This window comes from Zalophus californianus, chromosome X, assembly GCF_009762305.2.
Source record: "Zalophus californianus isolate mZalCal1 chromosome X, mZalCal1.pri.v2, whole genome shotgun sequence".
Taxonomy (NCBI): domain Eukaryota; kingdom Metazoa; phylum Chordata; class Mammalia; order Carnivora; family Otariidae; genus Zalophus; species Zalophus californianus.
The window spans coordinates 29,004,887-29,019,356 of NC_045612.1; positions in this window are offsets into that span (position 1 = coordinate 29,004,887).

The following is a 14,470-nucleotide window of genomic DNA, read 5'->3' on the forward strand; positions in this document are numbered from 1 at the left end:
TTGTGCACCTGTGCCCATAATAAATACTGATCTATAGATTTCCTGATCTGCAATATCATTATCGGCTTTATTAATCCTGGTTACACATGGCTATGAGGTGCTCTCTCTACTTACGTTTTCTGGATAGATTGTTAAAAATTGCTGTAACTTCCTCCTTAAATTCCTTAAAAATTAACCAATAAAAACATATATTCTATTACTTCCCTTCTGGAAGGTTATTAATTATTCACTCAGTTGCTCTTATGTATAGCAATATTCAGCTTAGCAATTTCCCATCATGAGAATTACAGTACTTGGCCTATTATATAATTGGTCCATTTAGGTAACCTCTCAAATTTTTTTTCCCAACCCTGAGAATCTCTGTCTTCCACTGGTGTATTTAGACCATTCACATTTAAAGTCACTATGAAATATGATTACATTAATATTTACTATATTTATAAGTTTTCTTTTTTTTTAAGATTTTATTTCCTTGTCAGAAAGAAAGAGAGAGAGCGCATGCACAAGTGGGGGAGGGGCAGGCTGAGGAAGAAGCAGGATGGGGGACTCAATCCCAGGACCCTGGGATCATGACCCATGCCAAAGGCAGACACTTACCTACTGAGCAACACAGGCAACCCTGTTTATAACAGTTTTTTTTTTTTAATTTATTTTTCCTTCTCTTTTTCTGCCCTTATTTTCTCTATTTTCACTTTATAAAAATTTTTAAAAAATTGTTTTCATGTTTGCACAAAAGTCTAAAATATAGATTATGACATAATATAAATCCACTTTAAAATAACATCATGCCACTTCATGTATAGTATAGGTACCTTATGCAGGTTTTCGGTTTTCTAATTCCTATTTTCTGTCTATTGTCACCTTGCTGTCATTTATTTCACTTGTACCTGTTATAATGACCCAATACACATTTGCTATATTAAGTAAAGCGTCATTGTTTAGGTGAATTAAGAAAAATATTTTAACTTCATTTATCCTTCTCTGATGCTCTTCCTTAAGGAGATGCAAATCTGAACACCTAATGAATATGCTTTTCTTTCTACATAAGGAACCTCTTTTAACTTTTCCATTAGGCGAGCTCTGATAATAATATTCTCAGATTTTTTCTGCTTATTTCTTGTTGTGGATTGAATAAATTTCTCTGGATGTATAATGCTACATTTTATTTCTGTCAAGTCTTTACACCAGTCTATAATTTCCTGCTTGCATTGTTCCAGATAAGTCCACTGTATTTCTTCTACTAGTTTTCTTATAGGTGAGATTTTCAGTGTATCATTTTTATTTATTTATAATTTTTGCAACAATTAACCGATTATTATAGGTTAGCAATGTTTCAAATGGTGGGACTTCTAATGCTATCTCAACTCCTTCAGTCTTCTACCAATACAGTGTACTGTGATAGCAGAAGAGGTGTTGTAGGTCTGCGCAGCGTAGGACCGTGCACAACAGGATGCCATTTTCATACACAAACCACAATGTCAGATGCTCACACCTCATCTTTTCATCTTGGTTTTTTCACAGAAGGAGCAAGTGTACGTGGTGTGCTGAGTTACTTTAATCCTTTTCACCATGTTCCTGAGGTAGGCACCATAACAGGGCACATATTCAGGAATGATTCTGTCCTTATTGAGGCATTTAGCCATAGCACCCCAAACTAGGTCTGAGCCTAGGAAGGAAGAGACATGATTTTTAAAGATCTACATTTGGTGATTTTTTTTTTTTATGCAGTTGGAATATATGCTCAGGTGAAGGTATTTTTTTTTTAATAATACTTGCTATATCTGAGTATGCTGAACCTGTGGTTCATTGTCTCTCATTAAATTCAGGAAGTTCTTATACATTATTACTTCAAATATTTATTGGACTCCATTATTTCTCCTCCTGGTATTCCAATTATGTTCATCTTACAACACTTTAAATTGTCGCTCAGTAATTAGATGTTCTCTTCTGTATAATCACAACTCTGTCCATGTGTTTCAGTCTGGGAAGATTCTATAAACTCATCTTCAAAGTCAGTGATTCTTTGATGATGTCCAGTCTACAAAAGAGGCTATCAATTGCATTCTGAATTTCTGTTACAATGCTTCTTTCTTACTACCATTCCCTTTTGACTCTATAGAGTTTTTATCTCTATGATTTTATTTATCTATAAGTTTTTATCTCTATGATTTTATTTTCCATCTTTTCTTGTATGTTATCTACTCTTTCTATATTTCAGGACATAACATAATCATATTGATTTCAAATTGCCAGCCTGGTAATTACAACATCTATATCAAGTCTGAATCTGGTACACAGGCTATTTTCTCAATATGTAAAATTCATACTGTCTTTTCTCATGTTTATAATATCCCTTGTACGTTTTTTTTGGAAGCTGGAAATGTATCAGAAATATGAACAGAAATCTATATTCCTTTATTATTAGGCTTTATTTTACTCTGGTTAGGGATTCTGTTTTATCTTTTCTCTTTCTATAGGAGACAGGTGCTTCAAATTACTGTAATGTCCACTTTTATTTCCTATCATGACATTGGGCTGCCTTAAGTATTACAATCAGAAAGAATCTGATTCTTATAGCAATTTCAGATTTAATCCACTTTTACTATACTGGTGCTCTATTGGTGTGGTCGTAAACTGTAAAGCTGGGGGGTAAAAAGTGTAAAGTTGGTGATATTTATCAAATCTCATTATTGAATCTCCACCTTTTAGTGGATCTATATTGAACTGCTTTGACAATCAAATCCATTTCACCATTTGCATAGCTTTTTCACTCAGCTCACTTCTTCTGCATTGACTGGCCCCAGCATTTCAGGCAATTTCCACGAAGACTTAAACCTCTTTTTTTTTTTTTTTTTTTTTAGCCCACAGGTGAGATTCAAAGATTAAAGGGAGATGGAATCAAAGGAATACCCTTCATACAAATGGGCTAAATTGCTGAAGGTCTTTAACCCTGGAGTATGATTTTATTATTAAGAAGGCTCTTGATATATTTCACAATTATGACTCTTCCCTCCATTTTCCAGAGACACAAGAGGACATTCCTTGGATACTCACTATGAAAACCTGGTTGGGTTCCTTTACATAAACCCATTAAAGTATGGGAAGTTTTGCAAATACTGAAACTTTCAGGAATTTTTTACTGTCATAATAGTTACAAATCAACCTTTGGCATTTCATCAAAATGATCATTTTCGCTTTCCTAGTAATTTATGGCTTTAGTGGCTCACACAACAAATAAATGAACCTTAACAATGATGCTCTGGAAGGACAAATCTGTCTAAATTTGGGTATGTTTGTTTGCTCTGTAACCTAAGTTATAAAATTAGTCCAGGGAAAGCCATAGATTTTCACTTTGTGTAATTTTCTTATACCAAATTTGAAAATGTGAGTTTTTAAACTCTATGGAGTTGAAAATGGAGTTGCAAATTGACATTAAAGCAAAATACCAAAATACACATAAAACAAATATAATGAGACAATAGAAAAATATGAAAAATTATTTCAGAAAACTAGCATAAAAATGGTAGAGAAAAGTGAAACCATATTCAAACAGAAAACAAAAAACAAAAAACAAAACAAAACAAAAAAAGGAAACACAGCACTGAAAAGCCTGGCAAAAATATAGGAGATGTTGAGTAAAGTATAGAAAATCAAATGGAAAGGAGAAGAGATAAAGGATATCTAATATATGCAAAATCACCATTCCTGAAAATTCTTGCATAGTTGAAATTTTTTCTCTGTTGCTTTATAATTAGATGACACTATGACTGGGTATAACATAGTTAGGTTATTTTCTTTTGTAAACATTGCTCCCCTGTCTTCTATCAGGGACTGTTAGTGTCAAGCATTTTGAGGCCAGACTGATATTTTCGTTTTATGGGCCTAACATCATCTTTTGTTTCACTGCACAGTGTCCTTTATCTCTGAAATCGAGTAATTTTTTTCTGCTGTCTTTGTTTCTTTTTCATGCCAGAATTTATCACATATATTTCTTTTAAAAAGATTTATTTATTTATTTGATGGGTCGCATGGGGGAGGTCAGAGGGAGAGGGAGAGAGAGTCTTAAGAAGACTCTGCCCTGAGCGTGGAGCCCAATGCGGGGCTCAGTCTCAGCCCTGAGATGAGGACCTGAGCGGAAACCAAGGGATGGACACTTAACTGACTATGCCACCCAGGTGACCCTGCCACATCTATTTCTAATGAGCCTTTATTATACAGTGGTGAACCTGCTGCATTTAAGACCTATCATTGAATTTTTTTAAAAAAAGATTTTATTTATTTGACAAAGAGAGCACAAGTAGACAGAGTGGTAGGCAGAGGGAGAGGGAGAAGCAGGCTCCCCAATGAGCAGGAAGCCCAATGCAGGGCTCGATCCCAGGATCCTGGGATCATGACCTGAGCTGAAGGCAGAAGCTTAACTGACTGAGCCATCCAGGCACCCATCATTGAATACTTTTAAGACAGATCAAGAGTATGAGAACTATTGTTACGGATTAGAATGTTAATGTTTTTTACTACACCTACATATAAGTAATATAAATAATAAAAGCAAGACAATAAAGAGATGCAAAATTACAAGGTAGTATAAAAACATTTTCTAAATTTCTTAGTTATGATTCAAAAGGTAACTTTTAACATTCTCAAGTCAAGTAACGGAATGGTACATATATGTAAATCTACAATAGGAAACAGAAGGCATTCTAAATATAGTACCATAATTAATTAAAATTGAATAGTGTAGGGGAGATTATTAATAAGGATCTAAGTAGATGAGAAGTAACTTCATAATATCTCAAGTGCAGTATCAAAAGATTATAAACATCCACAACCCCTTTATGTAGACCACAGACCCAACATTCTTAGCAAAACATTGTCCAAATCAGTTCTGGGTTTGTGAACTCCAAACACCATTATTTTCTAACTCAAAGGTACTATTAGGTGAATATTTTGATACTTCATATGATTTATATCTGCTTACAACATAGAGTGTATCATAATTAATGCCAACATGAGGTGGACCAACAGTGATTATTTCCTCTGCCGTATTATAAAGTGTCACTATTGCTCCAAAAAAAATATACCATCTTCCCATCTGGGTTCTGGCAATCCAAACACTGATAGGAGGCTGTCCTTCACCGCCTACTACTCCATACAAACAACAGGAGTTTTTCTTCCTTCGACATGGGTTAATGTCTTATGGTGGAAAATTTGACTTCAATACTCATTCTTCACCTTGCCTTATCCCAAATGTAATTCCTATGCAACTATCAATTTACTCCCCAATGCTAAAAGTCATCAACCCCCTCCCTTTTGTCAGACAGGCCTCTAACTTTCCTTTTTTTTTTTAAGATTTTATTTATTTATTTGAGAGAGAGAATGAGATAGAGAGAGAGAGCATGAGGGGGGAGGGGAGGGTCCGAGGGAGAAGCAGACTCCCTGCTGAGCAGGGAGTCCGATGCGGGACTCGATCCTGGGACTCCAGGATCATGACCTGAGCCAAAGGCAGTCGCTTAACCAACTGAGCCACTCAGGTGCCCAGGCCTCTAACTTTCTTACTTCACTTTCCATCATCAGAGAACTCAGAGATGCATGATCTCATGGGATGATGGGCTCTTCTCACCTTATTGACTTTTATCATCACCATCAATTTTCCAAGTTGCAGCTGTATCTTGGAATGGTGCAGTTCTGCATCATCCCATGGATGTGGTATAGCGGCATTAAACTCGGGTTCCTACTACACAGTGGGCGGTAATGGACAAATGTGCTGCCCTTCCTTCTGTGGTCTGCTATCTTGAAGTACGTGCAGTTCAGTGAAGAGATATATTACATTTACTCAAGTGAAGCAGTCTTTTTGCTTTCTTTTTTCCTACAATTAGGACAAAAGGGTGAGCTGAGAAGGATATTTAGTTAGGGGAAAAGGGGGATTTAATGAGAATGGGTTGAGGCTGATGAGAATATTTGTGCCATGCAAAGACAGGGAAGAGTCTTGGAGGGGAGGCAGGCAATGAAGAAGAAAAGATAGGATCATCTGACCTTGCTACCACCTCTGAATCTGAGTTGAAAGGTCTTCCTCCTATTCCATCTGGTGCTTGTGGCTCAGTCTCCTAAGTACACTAGGATCCTGTATTTCATTGTCACCTTAGCCATTTTAAAACCTCCCAATTTCTACCAAACAATCTTGCCTTACTGGTCGATACCACTCCCCAGAATTCCAAAGACGACAACTTTTCAACATTGTTGAGTCATCAAGGCACTTTCTTCAGCCAATGGCAGCTAGGGGAGACTAATACTTCACAAATCACCATTCTGATGCCACCCTAGAATGTGAGGATGCAAGAGGGGACAATGTGTATGGTTTGAAATAGGAGCTATTTCTTAGGACCCCTAAAAAGCCTTCCTAGTTGACCTATCACTGTATCCTGTCTTCACATGTCCACTTCTGATGGTACACAAGTAAAGGATGTTTCCTCCAAGGTATTCCTCATGGCGACCGTCTATCTCCCTAGGTAATTCTCTCTGTGATCCCCTCACCATCAAGTACTATTTGGAGTAAACCTCACTGGATGTATGAACCAACCCACTTCTTTCTAACAAATTCCTATTCCTCTCATATGTTTTGAAGGCTGTTCATTTACCAACTACTACCAGACAACGTTCCCATTGTACTCTTTTCCCAGGGTCCACATAGATCATAACAGTTTATAGCTTTCAAGTCTGAACTCACTTCCTCAGGCTATCAAGAATCTGATAGGCTAGCAAATTTTGCTGTATGGATATTGTGGTGTTGCTTCAAATATAGGGGTTCATGTTCATGTCAGTTGGTGTAGTAGCCAGATGTCCTTTGTACCAATGTAGGAATAAGGACAAATATTTATCTGGTGAAAGGTGTTCTGGGTATTTATATGCAGGAAACCACAACATACGGATAATGAATACTCCCAGTGAAAGGGTTAGATTAACCAGGTGTACAATATGTGAAAAGCGTTGTAAATATAAGTCATCACTTAACAGTCACTTTTATAAACTTATTTTACTGCTGGTAATATTAACATCCTGTTTACCTTCACTCTTCTGGGGAACTGTAGCTAATCTTACAGGAGGGACAATGGTAGCATTCAGTTTTATGAATAGTGATAACAAGTATCCAGCTTCCTAGAGGAGGTTAGTCCTCCAAGATGGAAGTTCTCTCCGTATAACGCCCAAGGTAGAGGAGACTTCATTCAGATTTTTGGCTCTGAAGGAAAAGGTACAATGAGGTTAACTACAGGTTTATGATCCTTAAATCACAACTATACTCATCTAGCTTGAGGCCATAAGAAACTTTTGAGCAAGATCTTTCCTGGGGTTGCCACTGGGTTTCCCATTCATTACTGGTGGCCATTAAAAACATACATGACCTAACACCCATGTAACATAAAATTGCATGGTGACTCAGACTGAAGGCTCCAAAAGAAATTAGGGCTGCTAATCAACTGATATTAAAATAGGGTGATTATTCTGAATTATCTCTGTTGGTCCATAAAAGTGCAAGAGGGGAACAAAGAGAACTCAAAAGTAAAAGTGACAATGAAATTAATGCAACATGCGACTCAACTTACATTTGCTGACTTTCAATATGAAAACAGAGATATTTATAGAAAAAAGAATATGTCCTCTAGAACATAAGACAAAGCAAAAAAAAATATGGATTATACCCTAGAACCTGAAGAAACAAATGCAGCCCCACGGACACCTTGTGTTCATTCCAAAGAGACACACATTGGACTTACTCTCCAAAAAACCTGTCATAAAAAAATTTGTGTATTTTAAACTGAAAAGTTTCTGGTACATTGTTAAAGCCACAGTACAAAAATAATACATGTCACAAAGTACATTAATTCATAAGCAATTTATTGATAACCTGCATTACATAAATCACTGTTAGGGGCACAGGATGACACACTACTAAAAAGACATGATCCCTAAACCCAAACAGGTTCTACCTCAAAAGAAAAAAGGCTTAAAGGAACATCTCAGGATCATGAGTCAGTTTTTGGTGATACTATTCTCCAGACTTCTATTCCTGTTATTGTTCTCTGGTCTCTGTTCTCAGGCCCTCTTACTTCATGACTCTAATAACCCTCCTGGGGCATCATCACTTCTCCTAAGGGCTATATATCTGCTTCTTCTGCTGTTTCCTGTGAGATTCTCTCCCACGCTGGTATGGACCTTCATTGACACATGTAATAGCGCATTCTTGGATTCTAAGACTCTTTCTAACTGGGGAGTACCCTATTTATTGATAAGAGGTATTTTCTCTGCATGTCTCTATTCTCTGTCAAGGATAACACTTCCTCATTATATATGCTCAATGTATCTGTATTCAATTTGCAAATACCACCACTATCATTACTACAGTCAGTAGATGGGTTCCAAGGACACAATGGTTACCTTGGCTTTGAGATCAAAGAAACCTGGATAGGTTTGTGATACTTAAACCAAAGCCTAATGATGACTTCAAATCTCCAAAGCTTGAGGCTTACTACACGTCTTGATGGAGATATGAATGATGAACAGGTTACAAAGATTATCCTTAATGGCACCAGTACAATTCAGAAGGAACCAAATTTAATTTGAGTTGTGAATCATTAGCTAATTTTGTGGAGGTAGGTCACAAATCAGTGAACACAGAATGTGCAAATTTTTTAAACAACCACTCCAGTAGCCTCTCTAAAATAGGGTGAAACATATCCAATTCCTTCCCTCAGAAATAGTTCAGGGGTTAACACATAGCGTAAGAGTGACAACTGACACGGCTCCAAGAATGGGAATAAAACTGATCAAGAGGTGAGGTGTTTTGTGCAATAAAGCCTCAAAAAATGAATGCCATCCAGTATGCAGAGAGCAGTTTTATAAAAACATAAATTTTATTGTCACTTCTAGTAATGTTTATATACTTACTTCTAAATATTCATCCAAGAGAAATAATTGTATAGTATATAAGAGCAAATGTAAAAGGCTAGACTTCTTTGCAATTCTGGGAAAGTGAATATTTGTAGACTTGGTGTTCATCTGTGCAGTAAATTTACTAAATGACATTATTTACCCACTCGGAAATACTACCCAGTAGTTGAAATCAATGGACTAAACAATGTGCCACATAGCAGCATGGATATCACACTGATATAGACACTGAATGAAATTCATAGTAGAAATAATATGGTGGTTGAATTTGCATTACAAAAACTAACAAAAATATAGAAATAAGTGTGGGGCTATCTAAGATAGGAATAGTAAAATTGTTATAACTGTTAAAGTTAGATAATGCGAACACTATTAGCATACATTCGTAGAAAACCATCTATTTAAGTGATTTGACAATTTTTTATTGTACTAAAATATATGGAACATTAAATTCATCATCTGAACCATTTTTAAATTTAAGTATGGAGTACCATCAAATATATTGATAATGACATGCATTCATAATCACTATCTATTTCTCGAATATTTTCATCACTCAGACGGGAAACCCATAATGATTAAATAGTGAATTCAAGACAGGAAAATATATTTAAACCATGTAAAGGCAAAAGAAAAATATCAACCAGGAATTCCACACATTGAGAATCCTTCCAATGCTCACGGATTAGAAGAACAAATATTATTAAAATTTCTATACTACCCAAAGCAATCTACACATTTAATGCCGTCCCTACCAAAATACTACTAGTATTTTTCATGGAGCTAGAACAAACAATCCTAAAATTTCCATGGAACCATAAAGACCCAAAAGAGCCAAAGCAACCTTTTAAAATAAAAGTAAAGCTGGAGGCATCACAATTCCAGACTTCAAGTCTTATTATAAAGCTGTAATGATGATGGTCCTGGGGTGCCTCGGTGGCTCAGATGGTTAAGCGTCTGCCGTCAGCTCATGTCATGATCTCCAGTTCCTGGGATCGAGCCCCGCATCTGGCTCCCGGCCCAGGGGGGAGTCTACTTCTCCCTCTCCTTCTGCCTCTCCCTCTGCTCATGCTCTCTCTCTGTATATTTCTGCCTCAAATGAAAAATAAAATCTTTAAAAAAAAACCAGTATGGTCGTGAAACAAATATAGACACATAGATCAATGGAACATAATAGAAAACCTAGAAATGAACCCATAACTGTATGGTCAATTAAGCTTCAACAAAGCATGAAAGAACAACACTGGGGAAAAGAAAGTCTCTTCAACAAATGGTGTTGGGAAAACTGGACAACAACATGCAAAAAAAGAATGAAACTAGACCACTTTCTTACACCACATACAAAACTAAATTTTAAATGGATGGAAGACCTAAATGCGACACCTGGAACCATAAAAATCATAGAGAACACTGGCAGTGACTGATTTGACATTGGCTGCAGCAACTTCTTTCTAGACATGTCTCTGGAGGCAAGGGAAACAAAAGAAAAAATAAACCATTGGGACTACACGAAAATAAAAAGCTTCTGCACAGCAAAGGAAACAATCAACAAAAATAAAAGGCAACTTATGGAATAGGAGAAGATCTTTGCAAATGACATAACTGATAAGGGGTTAGTATCCAAAATACATAAAGAACATATAATACTCAACACCCATAAAACAAATAATCCAATTAAAATACGGGCAGAAGACATGAATGGAAGTTTTCCCAAAGAAGACATAAGATGGCCAACAGACATATGAAAGGACACTCAACATCACTGATCATAAGGGAAATGCAAATCAAAATTACAATGAAATATCACCTCACACCTGTCAGGATGGCTAAAATCAACAACACAGGAAACAACAGGTGATGGCCAGGACGCAGACAAAGGGGAACATTCTTGCACTGTTGGTGGGAATGGGAACTGGTGCAGCCACTCTGGAAAACAATCCAGAGTTTCCTCAAAAAGTTAAAAATGGAATTACCCTATAATCCAGCAATTGCACTACTGGGTATTTACCCAAAAAATACAAAAGCACTAATTCAAAGGGATACACACACCCACATGTTTATACCAGCACTATTTACAATAGCAAAGATATGGAAGCACCCCAAGTGTGCATCGATAGATGAATGGATAAAGAAGTGGTTATACACACACACACACACACACACACACACACACACACACACACACACACACACACACACTGGAATATTACTCAGCCAGAAATGGATGAAAGCTTGCCATCTACAAGGACATGGATGAAGCTGGAGAGTATTCTGCTAAACAAAATAAGTCAGTCAGAGAAAAACAAATACCATATGATTTCACTCGTTAAGTGGAATGTAAGAGACAAAACAAATAAGCAAATGGAAAAAAAGAGAAAGAGACATACCAAGAAAAAGACTCTTAATGATAGAAAATAAACAGAGGATTACCAGAGGTGAGTGGTATGGGTTGCCGGGGGGGGGGGGGGGGGGGGGGGGGGGGGGGGAATGGGTTTAATAGGGAAAGGGGATTAAGGGATTACACTTGTTGTGACAAGCACCGGGTGTCCTATGGAAGTGTTGAATCACTATATTGCATACCTAAAACTAATATTACACTATATGTTAGCTAACTGGAATTTTTAAAAAAATTTAAATGAATGAAATATAAAGATTGAAGAAGATAAAACGTAAAATATTTGGAAAATTATCCAATGAAAACTAAGTACACAACAAATAATATAAAATTTAGTGAATTGACTTCCATGTAAAAAGTGATAATTGTAGAAATTATGATGATGAAATCTCAGATACTTATGCCAGCACTTGAATTATTGTCATTGCTTAGGAGAAATGACTTGTATAAACCATAAAAACAAACAATGAGTACTTTTTTAAAAAAATCATGTCTTGGGGTGCCTCACTGACTGGGTCAGTGGAGCATGCAATTCTTGATCTCGCAGTTGTGAGTTCAAGGCCCAATTATGAATAGAGATTACTTAAAAAATAAAGACTTAAAAATCATGTCTTGGGCAAATGACAACTGGAAGTGAGAAATAGCAATTAAAAGGAAAGGAACATATATCGTACTAGATGCGTATGAATGTACATATATATGGCCTTAACTGAAATCTTATACTACCCATGAAAGGCAAATTTCTCTGCTACAGTACATTCTGCATTATACTACTTCATTTATTCAGTTGAGGAAACTGATGTTCTAAGAACTTATGAATTTTCATCAAAGTCACCCAGAAAATGGCAAAAGCAGGATTTAAATAAATTTGCAAATTTCTATTTCATTATCAACCTAAAAGAATTATCTGGCTTCAGGAAAATAGTTCCAAGTACAAACTAAATTGTCTGGGCACAAATCTCCCAATCATGAAAAAATGCTCAATAATTCCTTCAGCTTCAAATGCTTCACTAACCTTTTCGCGGAAGTACAATCCTACTGCACCTGCTGGCTTGGATACATGAAAGGCATACATACTCAGCATTTCCATTCTTAACGCTGTAGGGGCACTTTGTAACTCAGCCATAATCAATCTATGTTGGGCTGGTTTGTCATTAAAGGTCATGACTAAACAGCAACTTTAAAATAAAAACTCTGTTTAGCCAACTTAAATAGAAGAAGGTCACATGAACGAAGGCTGATGTTCCAACTGATTGTAATTCATAGCCAGGTGTCAGATATAAGTATTTGCTTTATGCTTTTTAGAATATTGTTGCTGTTTATTTGCACTTGCAAAAAATAATCAAACAGCAGGAGAAAATAATTACAGGGACAGCTAATTCAGCCAATGCCTTTATCCAAAGGTACTATGAACATTCACTTCCATTTTCAAAAGGTTTATCATACTAAAATCTCAAAACCATGAACAATACAGATACCAAATGAAGAAAATGAAGGGGAGGACGTAGGATGAAACTAAGTAAATATTCGACCCTGAAATTGAACATAACAACTTGACTGTGTCTTGAGAAATGCAGTAATTCCACAGCTGTGTAAAACAAAATTGTAACTATGAATATCATTGAAATGAAGTACTGGAAAAAAATTTCTAAATTGCAATGCACCCTGGAAGACTAGTCCTAATGCCAACTAATAAGGACATTAGTATAATTAAGTGGATCAAAGCAAGTTAGCCATGATGAGTGGTGTATTGGTAAAATAACTCTCTAAAAAAATACCCTTGATTTATATCATTTGCTAACGTCTGTAGTAGAAATACCCAAAATACACAGATACTGCAAACCAATAATCTAATCTTCTGCCATGGGAAAGGATAATAAGAGCAAATTAAATCTAAAACATATAGAAGGAAGAAATTAATAAAGATTAGAAAGAAAATATACACAACAGTGAATAAAAACAATACAGAAGAATCAAAATAACCAAAGGCTGACTCACTGAAAAAAAAAAATAACAAAATTGACAAGCAGTTGGCTAGATTAAACAATGAAAAAAAGAGAAGAGAAATCTTATTTAAGACAAGAAGTATTGTAAGGAAATATTATAAGTCACTATTTGCCAAAAAATTAAATAATGGAAATGCACAAGATCCTGGAAAGACACAAACTATTGAAAATGATTCAAAAAGAAAGAGAAATAAAAAGGAAAGATATTTAATCAGTAATTTTGTTTAAAAATTCCATATTAAAGAAAAGTTCAGGACCAGAAGTCTTTACTGTGCAATTTTTCCAAACATTTAAGAAGAACTAATAGTAATCCTTCACAAAAACTTCCATAAAAACAAGAAGAGAAGGGAACATTCCTAACACACTCTATGAGATTAATGTTGGCTTTATACCAAAACCAGAAAAAGACATATGAAAAAAATAAATAATAATAATATTTATGAATATTGACTGATAAAATTTTCAACAATATATTAGCAAACCAAATACAGCAACATATAAAAGTGATTAAACATCATGAATAAGTGGGATTTATTACAAGATTGCAAGACCTGTTCAAAATAAAAAGTCAATGTAATACAACCTACTACAAAATTAAGGGCAAAACCCATATCATAGTCTCAATAAGGAAAAAAAAATTCGAAAAGATCCAGAACGCTTACATAATAAAAACACTAAAAAATTAGGACTACAGTTGAACTTGTTCAGCCTAATAAAGGGCATCTATGAAAACCAACTACTAAAATCATAATTCATGATGTAACACAAGAAATCATTCCCCCAAATTCAGGAACAAGACAAATCTGCCTTCACAAATTATATTTTATATTATACTGCAAGCTCTAGCTAGGGCAACTAGGCAAGAAAAAAAATAAAGACATTTAAATTGGAAAAGAAGAAATAAAACTCCCTCTTCTTTGCAGATGATAAGATCTTGCGTTTAGAAAAGCATAAAGAAATGACTAAAAAAACTATCAGAATAAAGGAGTTCAGTGAGGTCGCAAAATACAAAATTACTGTACACAAATGAAGTGTATCTATATATTAGTAATGCACAATCAAAAAGGAAATTATTGAAATTAAAATTTCATTTACAATAGCATGAAAATACTTACATATATACTTA